We start from the raw sequence: 16,390 nt of genomic DNA, 5'->3' as shown, positions 1-16,390 counted from the left end.
AATACACACTGATGCACACGTAAATATGCACTCCCAAAATGCACACACACAAGTATACACTTGTATGCACACACAAATCGTAGTTCATCTCCGAATGAACACACAGCAGTGAGGGATAATTTTATAGTATACATGCACACATAAACAAACATGCACATTAGGACGCACACTGGTAAATGAATAGACACTGATGCTCATCCAAATTGCACAAAGAGGCACAGACAAAAATCACTCATATGCATACACACGTACATATTTTCTATGCATAAAGAAATACAGAGACATAAAAACACACACACTGTAGCATATGCACTCATAAAAAGACACGTTCAAACCCGTGAATGAAGAAACACAGGCTGAAAATCACCACGCACACACACACACACATCTCTGCATCAACACACAAGCGAAAAGCGATAATTATTGTGTGTGTACTCACACTCACACTCACACACACACATTTGAGCATGCACTATAAATTAATACATGACCGATAAATGTGTACTATTTGCACACACACACACATATCTCTGAGAGAACACACACAAGTGAAAAGCGATATGTGCACACTCACATGTACTCATGATAATTACACCCTGTGTTCCCGATACAGGCTTACAGGCTGTGTGAGCTAGTTAAACAGTGTGTGTAAGAGACACTTAAAAAGCTCTTATGTGCGGTGAAGATGCGTGTTGTTTTCACTGTACGTCTATTTTTTGCTGTGTTTTAAAGACAGCTGAAGGACCACGTGCTTCTAAACGGGTCAATAAAAACCTAAAAACTCATGTAAAAATACATCGAGCCGAAATGAGACATTGTTGAGAAGGTTTTCAGCGGCACAGACAAATGTCAGTTATGCTACATTAAATAAATCAACACCAGCCTGAATTAAAAAGACTCAGCAGCACACAGACTTTCACAGCAGTGAAGCAGTGAAGCAGTGCAGACGTTTTCTGGTTTTCTCTCTCTCATCAGCAAACAACTGAGCGGCCTCTCTGTCTGACTTTGACAAATCTGATTATGGCTGCTCGTCTAAAGGCCAAACGCACACACACACACACATATATACACAGGGTAGTGCTGACCCAGCAAACGTCAGACCATTCAGGGGATTGTGACCGGCGTGTTCAGGTGATTGACAGATTAGCTGAGCAATCACTGAGGAGAAAGCAGACAGGGAGACGTCTGCCAAGTGTTGGCTTCAGTCAAAGCTGAAAAGTCTGACTCTATTATAATTTCCAGGTCATGACGAAAGCAGACAACTCTGAGCACCCCAAAACTGATTATAGGCCTTTATTATTTTTGGGTATTTATCCTAAAAGCTTCTCAGAAAGAATTAGAAGAACTGAACATCCTTTTTTTGTTGCAGTCATTTGTATGTGCTTTAATAAACTTTTTATTGGAAACTTTTAGAGCCACTCTGCATATAATTAAAGATTTCTGACCTCTGCAACCCTCATAAATCAAAAAAGAGGTGGTGGGAGAAGATATTAACAAAAATCAATGAAGCTAATGAGGTCAAACATTAAATATATTGACTTTGTACCGTTTTTGTTTTATTTTTTTTACCCAACTTTTTTGGAATCGGGGTCGTGTTATCAGCAGAATTTACTTTAAGTATCAGAAGTGCTCATTATGGTCCCTGTCTGTGTTTTACTATCATATACTAATAGCTCATTCATCTAAACTGCTCATTAAGAAACACTAACTTTAACCTCAGTATCCAATTTGGTGATTCATCCTGATTTATCTCTAAAATAGAGGAGACACTTCTGACGCTTCACCAGAAAGGAAAAAATAATCCTGCCTTGCTGTCATGTTTGATATCTGCGGCCTTCAAACAGATATGTGAAATATTGATAACCTACATTACACTGCCAACACGCTGCAGGCTGCAGGGAGGAAAAACACTTCAGAGCTGAGGTCATAAATCAATAAAAGAGGAGGATTTCCACTGTTAGACAGGGTAGATGGTGAAACCTTTATGTGCATTTTTTTTTTTTTTTTTTACACACAAACACATACTGTACTGACACATACACATCCATTAACGGTTTCCATAGCAGCCATCACTCGCCATCTTCTCAGGGTCAAACTAGGTCTCCACTGAAATGTGTATGAGTGTAAAAATCCTACAATTTCTAAATATAACCTCCCACTGGCTGAGTTTGTAATAGCCCTCTTTTCTGCTGCACCCTGAGCATCTCTCTCTCTCTCACACACACATACACACACAAAGACACCACACACACTATCGCACAGTGTCACAGATGACAGCCTTTGTGTGTGTGTGTGTGTGTGTGTCTTTTCATCCGCCTCCAACACAGGACTCCCATTGGCCCAGTGATCAGGGCTCCTGTTACTGGAATCAAACTAGTGAAACTTAAATGGTGTGTCAGTTCTGTAATGTTGCTTCATGGTAACAAGTTGCCTAAACACCCTGATGAAGAAACACCTCCATCCCTCTAACAGACGTCTCTGCTAACAACACACACACACACACACACACACACACACACACACACACACACTCCTCCACCACTTGCTTTTGTTTGTTTTAGGAAAAAAGCGGAGGCGAGATTCTCGAGTACTGATAAAGACTTCCTGCTTCTCCAGGGAGGTGACATGAAACAACAGAGATCAGAGAGACGAGCTTCTTCATCATGTCTCAGATCTCTTTATCTGCTCACTTGTTTTTTCTCTAACTGAAAACTCTGCTGCTCCAGTCTGATTCGAGAAGTCTGAGCGTACCAACGATCCCACGTTTAGCTCACAGGTGTGTAACATGTCCCGACACAAACATTTCACATTTATGACCCGGGTTTCTTCTGATGGCAGGGAAGAGAAAAGACTTTCCCAAATTAAATTCAGCACTTTTAAAATGTTTTAAATGCTTGTTTGTTTGTTTTTTAGGAAATTAAATTTCATCATACAACACTCTTGTTAAATGAAAAAATCGCTTGTTAAATATATAAATAAAAGTATTATTATTGCTACATTTTTCACTTTCATGACTCATTGATTTTTATTGTTTTATGTTTTCTTTTTGTAAAGCACTTTCTAACATTTAATTTGATAAGGGCTGTATCATGTTCTCCTTCCTATTATAACACTGATAACAAAGTTCAGGTATCATATTACCACCCGAACTAAAACACAGCGAACTATCTGCTGGTCGTGTGATTATTTCTATCCCACCTGCTCTGATATTCTGTGCAGAGCTGTTTTTTTTTGTGAAGCACTTATTAACTGTGGTTTGGAAAAGTGTGATGTAGATATATTTCCATGCACCTGAGAGCGTTAATGACTATTTCACACTTTTCTGTCAAACACGTCATCATCATTAACATACATCTTTGCGAAAATAAACAGACAATTGCAAACAGTCAAATGTTAAATAAACAAAACTAAATCAAATCTAGTCAACTTCATCAATAGTGGGAATTATATCAGTGTCCCAGTCGTTAGATAAGGAGAGATTTCATTGGTTCTCTGAAGAGATTCACATGCTGTAAAATGTGCAAATTAGTGGGAGAAATTGAGAGTGTGTGTGTGTGCGAGCTGTGATCATGCCGTCATTTGGCAGATAGGTCTGAACAGCCTGAGAACTTCACAATCTGGACTTGATTTATTATCAACATGCTCACACACACACTTGGCCTCCTACACCACTGCTGCTCAGTTCAGCTCTCTCTCCTTCTCTCTCTCTCACACACACATGCACGCACACATACACGCACACACAGCCATCCAGACTCTCAGCCCCTCCATCCAGCAGTAACATGTTTGATCTTTTTCTCGTCTAAATCAAAGTTTTTGTTGTCTGGACCGACAAACCGTTCAGTGCAACATGTACATGACCGTGTGTGTTGTGGTTTGTAAATACTCATCTCAGCTAACTAAGATCAAGATTTAACTGTTGACTGAAGGCTTCATAGCAGCTACTGTCGGTCGGCCGTCTGCGAGTCCCATGATGCACAGATAAACTTGTGTTATACGCCAGTTCTCAAAACTGCTTTTTAAAATTCCAGAACTGCAATTAGTGCAAATTAAGGTTGGAGAGAAACAGCAGAACTCAGTGTACACAGGACAGAAACATACTTTTTTACAGGATGAGATATTTCCAGCGGTGGAGCGTAACTATTCACTCATGTGGTCCGCATTGTGGTCTAACTTAAATGCAGACTTGAGGATATGGATTTGAACCAAAAAACAATCCCAACAACATTGGAACCAAACAAATGGATATAGACATTAATGCATAATTATTAGAATTGCTATTTGCAGCCAGAGGCAGATTCCAGTGTCTTTTGCTGCATGTTGGGCATCGACAGACCTACATGTGAAATTTGCACAAAAGATTTCTCATTGTTGATATTTTCAAAGCAAGCAGATTGTCATGACATTCTCTCTAAACGGGGATAAAGCCTTTTAATTTTAATGACTCACTGGTCTTTTGTCTGGCTTTTACATCTTCAGGGCAAACTAACAGATTAAGGTTCTCAAAAAAAGCAAACTCAGTAGTATGTTGTTTGTTCAATCCAACATATTTGTATGTGGTGGTGGTGTATTAAACACTGCAGCCTCTGAAGGCCACCAGTGGGGCTTTTTATCTTGTGTCTTTATGGGATGTTAAAACTATAACGATCAGTGGTCCAAGACTACCATAATGAAATCTTACAGCCCAATTCTCGGTTCATAATGGGTTTCCAGACACAAGGAGGAAGAGAGAGACAAAGAGAGAGTGAGTGAGAGAGAGAGCGAGACTGTTCTGTTTTCGAAGGTGAATCTATGCGAGTCTCTCCCTGCAGGGCCGACCAACATGCTGCAACTGGCAGCACACACACATGCAGTAAATACACTCAGCTGTCAGCTGACATCATGACGTTCTAATGCTCAGTTTTTGTTGTAACTTTCATTCAAGGCATTGATTCTGACAGGCGTTCCGATTATTTTGTCCACCCCACTTATTTTAGTGCGGGCAGACTAAATAATTAATAATTAATCATTCAACAGAACCACAAACGACATCCTTCAAAATTCTCATAAGGTTCCTCTCTACAACAACAGCTGCACATGGTAGCCTGCATGAGGTGAGGATTTATTATCACACAACATGAGCTTCAGATGTACCTAATAAACTGGCAACTGTGTACACACACACAGTGTGGACTACAGCTGTAACAATTAGCTCATTGATTGATTTTCGGTTTTCCTTTATTCGGTATTGTTGAAAATTGCGTATGTTTGGTTTTTGGACTCTTAGTTTAGAAAAACAGCTGATCTGAAGACATTCACACAGCAAACACACTGAAAAATCAATACAATGAAAAGTGTGTAACTGTATTTTTATGGCAGCTTTTCACTGCACTTCACTGAGCATAAAAAGACGTATAAAACAACACATTATCTAAAAACTACTCAAAAAATAAATCAAATGTCTACTAAAAGTATTTAACAAAGCAACAACTGATTTTTCTTCTGGCAGGTTATTCTTGTAATTAAGAATGGCCACACACACACACAAACACACACACACACACACACACACACACACACGCTAACTCCAAAATCTGCTGAGGACGACCATGTGATGTGGTTGAAAGCACCAGAGCAGCCACTTAATGGGCCTTGTGGTAAGTTTGATTTGTTAATTAAAATATTAATTATTCAGCAATAATTAGCAGATTATAACTACTGGTATATTAACATGTAATAAGCATTTTAATGGTGTAACTGATGGCGGTGGGCCTAACCACTGCTTATGCTGTTGGTTAGCTTTATATACAGTAATGCATCATATTTTATAAACCGATCACATGTTTTGTAATCAAAATCTGAAAAGCATAGAAGTCGAGTGAAAAGAACGAGATTTATTTAGTGAAATAAAGTGTGAAGTAGCATAAAATAGAAAAACTCAAGTAATGTACAAGTACCTCAATGTTGGACATAAGTGCAGTACTTGATAATGCACTTAGTCCACTTTCACCACTATCAGCAACACACTGCAGCCTTCTCCAGTCACATAATCATTCAGTGGTGGGGAAGTATGTTTCTCCCCCTCCTGCCAAACACATTATTAATAAAGACCTTTCCTACGAACTCTTTATAGCCTGTGCTGATTCCCAGGAAGTCTGTCAGGCTCTTACTGCTTCGGTTGCTTGTGACACTCGCAGATGTGCTGGAAGTTATAATAATCATAATATTTCTGATTTGAGCGCAGATTCGATAACCATGCAACCATTATATCTAAGAAAGCACTGAAAACAAAACATGGCTGGATAAACCAGTTCATCGGCCTGTATTTACTGCAAAACATTATTTTCACATGATTAACTCTTAGATTACTCAACCATAAGCCCATACGTAGCAAAAAAAAAAAACCCTTAAACATCAAAATAAGTCCTAATGTTTCACTCGACTCAGTGTTCAAGAGCATCTTATCACTTTGGATAAGAGCATCAGCTAAAACCCTGCAGTCTAAACGGACTGATGACGTTGTTTTGAGGTGAACAGACAGATCTGCAGAGAGCCGTGGTCCAGCAGACGGCTCGACTGTTAGCCTTTTTGTAGCGGTACTGACTAAACCCTGCTTATCTGAGAGACGGGGGACGACGGTTTCTGGGCAGAACAGGTGGCCCCTTGCTCAACCAGGAGTGTTTGTGTGTGTCTTTGGGTGGGGGGGCTAATTAGAGACCATCAGCTAATAGGCGGGGGTAGCAAAGTAAACCCCTCGCTGGCTGACCTGCTGTAAAGATGCGACTCTGCCGGCTTCTCATGCTTCTACAGAGGAACAACAGCCATAAAGCCAACTTGTTCCATCAATAAAATAAAAACCAGAAGCAAAATAAAAAGCTGATTTATCGGATGTGGTTTTACCAGTGATGTATTCTGTATTCTGATTGGTTACTTAAGCAAAGTAGTAATACCTCAATGTAAAAATACTGTAATACCTCAATGTAAAAATACAAGTAAAGGTCCTGCATTAAAAGGTAATTACTTGTCTTTAAGGGTAAGAAGTGTCATCACCTCTTCTGCTTATGTTGTCCATGCTGCAAATGGATTAAATTTGACTGTAGAGCCGTGCAAATGCATCTGTCTTTCCTTTTCTTTCCATTTGCTCCTCTTTTGTAACTTTATACCACATCTGCTTTTCAGCATTCTTCACTTTGAACATTTATAAGGTTTCACTAATAAACATTTATTCTATACAAATATGCAGATTAAATGATCATAACAACCTTTCTGTCTTGCTCATCCTGTCTTTGATTATGTCTGAATCCACACTGGGTGGTACATGTTGAAATATGTAAATGCACTGTTCAAAAATGGAAAGCAGGAAGTACAACAACCCCGATTCCCAAAAAGTTGTGTAAAAGACAAATACAAACAGGATACAGTCATTTTCAAACAAACTGTATTTACCAGCAACGGTTTCCGAAGTGTTCCTGAACATTGTGGAAACAGTGTCGTACCTCATGCTAACAACTGTTAGCACGGCAGTAACATAAGCACAAAAGCAGTCCAGTTAGCATTAGATGGCTATCTGCTAATAAGTGCAACTGCTAATCAAGCTAACCTAATGTGATACCACCAAATCTGCGTTTTTAACATGAAATGCTGACGGTTTGAAAGGTGCCTAAAAGGTTTAGAGTATGTTTCTCCACAATGAGCTGCAGCTTGAATACAAGTCATTTTCAAAATGGATGGAAGACGTCTCAAACCGTCTGTAGAAACTTACTCCTGCAACACAATCCAACTCTGTGTCTTCTCACAACGTTCTGGAACTCAAAAAGCAAAAGTGTGTCTAAATATGCTAACTCAGCTAAAACATCTGAGCTCTGAGGAGGATGCTAGCATGACACGGACAGCGTGCATTTGGCCATATTGTGGACATTATATTTCAGTATTAAGTATAATTGGTAATGCATACAGACTGTTAGACTGTAACTATAGACGGACCCACATCCTCATGGAAGGTGTAGCTAATGAAAGCTAGTGAGCAAAGCTATTATGGGCATTTTGTTGTTTCAGGTGCACTAACCCAACAGCAGTAAAGTAGCCGTTGTTCAGTTGTTAGGCATCGTCCAGCTCTGAGGCAGTTATACCCTTTATGGATCACACTGATCACCAGCACAGACTGTACATCCTCATTATTAGAGGCTAAATGTTCCTTTTAAAGAAGAGAGGTCAAGCAAAACGTCCTCATCTTTCATCTCTATTTCTTTTTGAGAACATTTGGTCCTCATCGAAAAAATACAGGACCGCACAAACACAAGTCAAGGCTACTTCCAGTGAGCAGACGGACCGGCTGAGTCATGCAGATTAGATATCATGACTGATTAACTGGGTTATAATGACACATTAGAGCAGAAAGAACCGAATGCCAACCTCTTGCTTCAGTGTTGATTCGCGGTGTACTGGGTGACCTCACTGCAGCCTCCTCCCACACAGCTGCTTTCATCACACAACCACAAATTAGGAACCTTTTTTGATTAATAATTCAGAAAGGCCATGTCCTCTTTCAACAGCCCACAGTTATACACAGCATTTGCATTGACAGCTGAGCCTCCTTCGTCCAGCTGTAGTTCTCTAATGGTGATGGATAGTGGTGGAAATCAAGAAGGGGTACCTCAATCCTAGATTTGATCCGGCCTCTGGCGCGATTCATTAATACAAAACAACAGCAACCCAGAAATATAAAAAACATCTCTAGAAAGGAATTAGATCAAAAAGTAGACTAACACATCCTCTGAGTGGTCCCTAAATGCAACAGGCACATAGTGGTTAATGGCACATCAATGCGTCACAGCGACTGTCAAGAAAACAAAAGTAGATGCAGAGTGTCACACTTTCCTAGAGAATTTGACAAATGATCATTTTTGTTGAAGTAAAAGTCAAACCAGTGTGCCTCAGTTACAGTGATGAAAAAGGCCAATCTCAAGAGTCATTACAGCGTGAAACATGCTAAACTGGATGAGCTGCCAGGACAAATGCGTTTGCATAAAGTTAACACTCTTCTATGGAATCTGGATGCCCAACAAGCTTTCACAACAACACAGCTTATAACTAAGACGCTGAAAACTCATTCAGAAGGAGAATTTGTGAGGAAGGGTGTTGTTGCTGCTGTGGAGCTGCTAGCACCAAAATAAAATTGTCCCAAAGTGTCAGTTTGTCTGGACTAATTCATAGAGATGAAAGAAAACTTGTTGTGAACTCACTTACTGTGATAGTAAGTGTCATAGAAAGTCAACAAAAGGAAACCAGTTGATGTGCCTTACAACCTACAACATGAAATCACTGAGCTGCAAAGCAACAACCTGCTACTGTGAGCAACTCTGTTTTCAACCGACCCTTGCAAAGCCTCAGTTCTGCTCAAGACTGACTGACCGAAACCTGGAAAACCATCATTATCATCACTACCGTCCAACATCAGATGCCTCGCCAAAGAGAGGCAGATCCAGCCATTTCATCAGAGGTCAGTGTGCTATATGTGTTCAATTAAAAACAAAAACTGTGAGCTAAAAAGGCATGCCAAAGAACATCTGTAGGAAAAGAAACTGGTTAATTAAAGTTAACTCACTGAGATCGGCCAACTTTGACTGGCTGATGAGGACAGTGAGATGCAACTGAAAGCTCCAGGAAAGGCTAGTAAATGGAGATTGTGTTGAAAATATAATATTCTGACTTTTCACGAATGAACTTTAATTCATTACAGCCATACTTGCAGCTCTGTGTGGTGGTACTTAGCTATATGCTAATGTTAGCATGGCAAAATACTAACAAGCTGATCTTAAGCAGATGATCTTCACTATCTCAGTTTAGCATGTTAGCATCTAACATCTGCTAATTGGCCTGATGATGGTACCAATGTGTGTGCCAAGTTTTGTGGAAATCCATCAAACAGTTGTTCACATATTTCAGTTAGGACCAAAGTGGTGCCATGCTGTTAGCATGAGAGAAAGCTAATGTGTTTCTGACCATCATGTATGTTTACAATAGATGGAAACTTAGCTGGCACAGCTCCCAGTCTTTCTCTGGAACAACTAGCGTGAGCAGGAAAATGTTTTTTTTTAGAGTTCCCAGTGCAGCTCGAACGCTACCATCCAAGTCTGCTGAGTTCCTATAACTGCACAAAACCAACAAACTAAAACCAGCACTCACCCTCACAACATGTGTTAATACTGTGATAATGGCATAAACATAATGAACACTTAATAATTTGGACAATTTAACTGCGTCTTCACGAGGGTGCCAAGTGTGGTGATGGGAAGATGTGTAACACAACTTTGCTGCATCAATTTCATTTCATTAAATGCAGTCACACCGCCTCAGGTCTATATTACCAATCACGGTTTCATCTGGTGATGAAAAAGAAAAAAAGTCCCACACCTGCTGGAAGAGATCAATCTGTCAGATTTGACAAACATAAAGAAATGAAGCTGTTTCACTTTCATCGATGGTTTTTGGTTATGAGAAAATCAACACTTCCAGTAAATGACTTGGATGAACTGAGAAAACACAGCTGAGGTTAGTGTCACACAGAACAAGAAGCACTTACTGTTTATTGTCAGTATTTCACATGTCATTGAGAAACACTGTCCGATCAGCAGGGCCACGTGTATAAAATACTGTAGATGCCGTGTCATTTTGGGAGCAAAGTGATTGGTTTGTGGCGTGTGCTCGTGGGGGCGAGCAGATAGAGTGATATCACCGATAATGGAAGCAGTTCTTTCCTCTCTGGAAAAACCAGACATGATGTCCTGCTCTTCTCAGGAATCCAGCTCATATACACAATGTGAACACTTTCTGTAAGTGTGTGTGTGTGTGTGTGTGTTTGAATGCGTGTCCTCTCCCCTTGAAAACCATCCGAACATCTGGCAAAATGTGCCTCACCCTAAGATTTCTGCTTCCTTTAATGCCATGAAGCGAATGACAAATACATTTGAATAGAATAAAATATCCCTGACATGTGTGTGTGTGTGTGTGAGGAAGAATTGTTATCTACTAATGTTTACACACCCTTTTCAGTGGAAATGCGCTACACACTTGACCAGTTTCCACTTAACCACCTTAATGACACTGCATCCACTGTTTTCTAATCTCTCTCTCTGTTCATTCATCTGTCAGTTAGGACAGTTAGTGACCAAAAGTCTTAGTCAACTCAAAATCACAGGACTTTTTTGACTAATCAATTCAATAAATCAACCAATTTGCAAAAGACAAAAACATATTTGTTAATATTAGTGTGGTACATTACATACACAGGGTTGGGTAATGTTTTGTTTTTTTCAATGCTGATGTCAGCATGATACCTGATGTTGCCTGATAATCAGACCGTTTCTGTTCTGCAGTCACTCAAGTAACTGAACTGATCAAGCTCATACTTTAGTTCAGTGGTCCCCAACCTTTTCTGTACCATGGCCCAGTTTAATTTCTGACAATATTTTCGTGGCCCAGTCTAAAGGTGTAGCAGATAAAAACAAAATAAAATGATAAGATCGGCATTAAAAACTGTGGTATTTTCTCTTTAATAATAATAATAATAATAACAATAATAATTAACGTAAATCCACTTTTAATCATGTCAAGAGGACCTGGCTGCAGACTGGCACTGTCAGGCACCTCCACTGTCAGTACGGGAAATCGCGTGATACATTTCAAAATAAAATTGCAAAAAAATTAAAAAATTAAAAAATTATGTGAAAAAACAAAATAATGGAAATTATTTTTTCTTTCTGTGCGGCCCAGTACCAGATCAATGCTTTAGTTGACACAGAAACTGTAGTATTGGTTGCTATTAGAAACTAACTTAATATTTGTCATGTCAATCAAAGAAATATGCAGAATTAAAGCTGCTATAATCAATTATGTTAACTATCAATGACCCAACACATAATGATGGTGTTGCTCGTAGCTCTGAAAACTGCAGTACAGCAGGCAGATGTAGTTAGCGATGAGCTGGTGGACATAGTGAAGCATTCAGCAGCTAAAGAGCCAGATATTCCCCCCAGGACATGGAGGAGACCAAAATGGAGCTAAAAGCGTGCGAATAGTGGACTTACATCCATCAGGTGGACAGATGACTTCAAATGAGTTCTAATGTTGTTTTGTGTCTGCTTGGTGATGATTCCAGTAAGTTCATCATTGTTCACCATTGTTTAAAACATCTCAAACACGTCAGTGATTAATAATGTTGTAACACGGGCAGTCATACAAGAATTCTGCCAACATAAAACAAGTGGAAAACTGGAAATCTCTCTATTATTTTATCCATTCATCCATTACCACTAATGACAAGTACCGGTAATCAGTTTTAAGAAATGACTCATAGAAGTTCACGCTCTTTAAAATGACCACAAACAATGACTAGTTTCCTAGTTAAGATGGGACAGCACCGTCTTTCTGTCTGTCTGTCTGTCTGTGTGGAAAAACCTTGAATTTTATAATTTTTAGGAATAAGTGCAGTGGGAGGCAGATGGATACACAAATGGCAAGTCCGAGCATTTTCTCTCTTTCCCACTGACTCGCATTAACACATTTAACACATCTATCCTTCTCCCACACACACACACACACACACACACACACACAAATATACAGTATATAAACACAAAGTACATTCAGTGTCCAGAGCGATGCACTGGAAGGTGGAGGTAGAGAGAATCAGCTTCTATAATTAGAGGAGCCATACCACTGAGTTGTTGAATGTTTAATGTCAGGCCTGCAGGCGTTACAGTCGCAAAGAGCAAACCTCTGAGCCCCTTAACACCACCTCTTAACACACACATGCTCATAATACGCCCTCCCTCAAACACACAAACTGAGGCCTGCACAGAGAGACGGGTGAGGTGAGCAGCAGTAACTGTAGTAAACTGGATGAGTGGATTCAGGTTTCAGAGAGGAAACAGCAGCACAATGCATGGACACAGACACGGTACATGTGACAACTGAGCGTGTAATTCCCTGCTATTGTCTGTAACCTGAGCCACATAATGACACGGGAACCCAAACCTCCTCTGGATGAGGTAATGGCCAAAATCCCACTGACCAGTAAGAGGAGCTGCTCCCAACATGGACAGAGAGCATGAAAAAATCTCAGTGTTTGATCTCACATCTATTGTAAAATATGCTGTTTTTTTCATGTAATCTGGTTGGGGACACTTTGCAACAGAATAACATGCAGTGCATGTTATAATCATATGAAGGATTTCACTTCTAAAATTCAACATAGTATAAATGTTTATAGAAATGTTTATCTTAGTTTATCTATCAATCACTTAATAACTCAATAACTTCACGATGATAGCTGATTTTGTATACCAGGTTTAAAATGTCATGTAATGGCTAAGCCACAACATTTTAACAACCCTGTGCAGCAGAAACAGGATTACTTGGTTTCCTCCCATCATTCCCTGTGCAGTTTAGGACAGAATCCACCAAATAACCAAATATCTTGAGTGGAAGAATGTCTGCATTTAGATTTCCAGGGTTAGTTCTGAGGTTAGATAACAGTGCTGTTTTTGGTGATGCACTTTGACAACCGTCTTATTAAACACTTGTGTTATTGGTTAAAAATGACTGATCCATCTAGTTATTTCACACATGCCAATTTATCGGTATCAAATTATGAGAAAGTAGATTCTGTGCATGTGTTTATTTCTAACACAAATGGTGGCCCATCTGGATGGACTTCACTGCGTCAGGACACTTCAGACTGGATCACATAACATGTTAGTCACTGTAAAAGCATTTGCTGCTTCTTTTAAAATGGTCAAAATTTGCTGCCTCCCTCTGTGCAGCTGATTTCCATCTAGATTTCCAAAAGCCATGTTAAAAATAATTATCTGCTGTAGCTGTTTGCTTCAGCTCTGCCTAAAATTACACACTGTCAACTGTTAAATCTGAAGAAATCCACTGCTTCAGACTTGCTTTTAAATATCATTACAACTATATGAAAGTGGACACACGCTCATCACCAGTCCTAAAAGTCATAACTGAGCCAATTACAGCTCCTTAAAACAGGTATTTAATTTCAGTTTGAAAGAGTTACAGCCTCACCAGTTTATTAGACTACTGCTGCCTGATGTTTATCTGTTGTTTCTGGATTCACAGTTTAAAAGTTAGTTTTTTCTCTGACAGGCTACAAACATTACACATTTGAAGTATGTTTACAGCCTCAGTATTTACATAAGACCTTGATTTTGTGAGCTGTCTCTTCACCAAGGCAACCGAGCCATTAAGATGCTGGAAAACTTCACCGCACCTTTTCCACCCTGAGAAAGTATGATCATAAAGTCCAGCCTCAAAGACAAATAAATCCCCAAAATATTCATAGAATATTCCTGTGAGGAGAGTTTATGGGGCCCGGAGCCTCTATAAGACCTGGTCTTACTCTTTATCAGAACACCTCTTCTGTTCTGAGCTCTGCTGCCTTGGTTGCTGCTCTTTAAACTCACAATTATTATAATGTATTTTTTCCTTTCTTCACAGGAAAATACAACATGTCCTCAGGCCGAAGAGTGACCAGGGAGTGGCGGAGCGGACTGGAATGTTTTAAAGGGAAAGCTGGGGAAGGATTTTAACTCTTAGGCATCCTGGATGACTTGTACCATGACTGTACTGAAGCTGAAGACATTTTGATTTTACAGTTTGATTATTTCTAGACATGCAGCAGCATTGAGACCGGACACTGATTTGTATACTCCCTCCTGTTTATTCTAATAGCTTCTTAGCTTACATGTTTCAAGAGATTTTTTGGGTGGGTTTGGTCTGAGTTGACCCCCCTGACTGGCAGATGCAGAGAATGTGACTGTCATGCTTATGAATAATCATACAGAACAGTGATGTTTGGGTTTATGGTGGCAGGCTGCTACACTCCCTTTGAGGTGGTCTTTTTATCTAGGTGGTCTACACAAGGGGGATTCGCGAGTCTTTTAAAACCATGACATCTCAAACACTCACCCTGCTCAGGACCGGATTTTTTCGACAGGAGAGGCTGGGGAGCGATGCGACGGCCACTTCGGCTGCGATCCTGGCTCCCTCCCGGTGTTGCCTCGCTGTTTGTCGATAAGCTGTGGGTAAAACCAGTCCTCCGCAGCCGTGCCCGCCTCTCTCCTCTCCGCTCGGGGGCTCCTGGCAGGTGACGGCGGCCTCTGGTCTTCCTGCGCTCCCGGAGCGCGACGCTGGAACTCCGTGTGATCTCCGCAGCTCGGTCCGCTTCTCTCTCCGCCGCTCTGCCGTCGCTGCCGCCCGCTGACGTCAAGGAGGAAAGCCCCGGTCGGTGACGTCGCGCCGTCCACAACACGGAAACCCCACCCCGTGGCGTCACCTCCCGTCAGGAAGTTCAGTAACGATTGCTGGAAAACCAAATGCGGGTGTTTGTTGGAAAGAGGAAACAAATAACCGGGAAGATGTTTGTTTTGGTGTTGAAATAAACAGAAGGCATCACGTTCAGCTTGATGGCTCTGTCCTTCATCACTGCACCCATCAAACTTCACAAAACAACAGATTACAGCATCTGTACTTGTTTCATATGGTAATCTCTGGATCAGATAATCACAAGTCTTCTCTGATATCATCATCCTGTTGTCCAGGCTACGACTTGTCATGAACCGCTTCATGCAAGTACAAGTATGAGCTACTTCTATTTGACGTGAGTATTTCCATTTCAGGCCTTCGATTCTCCACATTTAACCAACTGCTTTGCTGAATAGATTAAGATTTTACATTTTAAACAAACACACATTTGATCACTTAAAGCATGACATTGTTCCAGGTTAAACCCCAGCCTTTACTGCATGTGACCCCTGAGACTGAGAAAGTGTGCCAACTTCTCACATGACTTCGAAACCAAAAGAGGTAAAACAAACAGAAACCTATGAATAGAGGAAAAAGTCAAATTTGTCAGATTTTTGTAGTAGAACTTTTTCCTTTTATCATCCCCCATGAATCAGATCATGACCCTCTCAGGCTGATATTGTGACCTTATGGAGGGGCCACAACATCAGGTTGGCAACCACTGGGCTACATATATAGAGAGAAAATAAAAATTAGCTCCACCTAAACCAGCTACAACTGTAAAATGCTGCTTTTGCACTGATGCACCAGCCTTAATTATGTGGTTTATCATATCAGTCACAGGGGATACGTTTCTGGAAAAGAAGTAAATTTGGATGAAGATACCACTGCCGGTCTCAGACATGACAAGAGGAAAGAGATGAAAAAAATCTGAAATCATCCCAAATCATTCATTCTAGTAAAACATGTAACTACTGAAGTGAGCAAAAGAAACCAACAGTAGTCAGAGACGATGGCGTCATGTGTTGATTGAAAAGCCCTCAGAGAAAAGTTTGTGACTTTATGCACATACATACAGGCACACGTTGAC

General features: G+C 40.3%; 1 protein-coding gene across 2 annotated transcripts in view; it reads right to left on the bottom strand.

Moving 5' to 3' along the window:
* The window catches only part of rnf19b (ring finger protein 19B), a 38,900-nt gene extending 23,665 nt beyond the window's left edge, over nt 1-15,235 (bottom strand). For both annotated transcript variants that reach the window (XM_041955760.1, XM_041955761.1), the window contains exon 1: nt 14,965-15,235. The gene's annotated coding sequence lies outside the window, so the exon portion shown is untranslated. The remainder of the gene's footprint in view (nt 1-14,964) is intronic.
* Between the last annotated feature and the right edge of the window lie 1,155 nt (nt 15,236-16,390).

Source organism: Chelmon rostratus, chromosome 16 (assembly GCF_017976325.1).
Source record: "Chelmon rostratus isolate fCheRos1 chromosome 16, fCheRos1.pri, whole genome shotgun sequence".
Classification (NCBI taxonomy): Eukaryota; Metazoa; Chordata; class Actinopteri; order Chaetodontiformes; family Chaetodontidae; genus Chelmon; species Chelmon rostratus.
The sequence above is the reverse complement of the archived record's forward strand: the minus strand, read 5'-3'. Positions and strand labels throughout refer to the sequence as shown.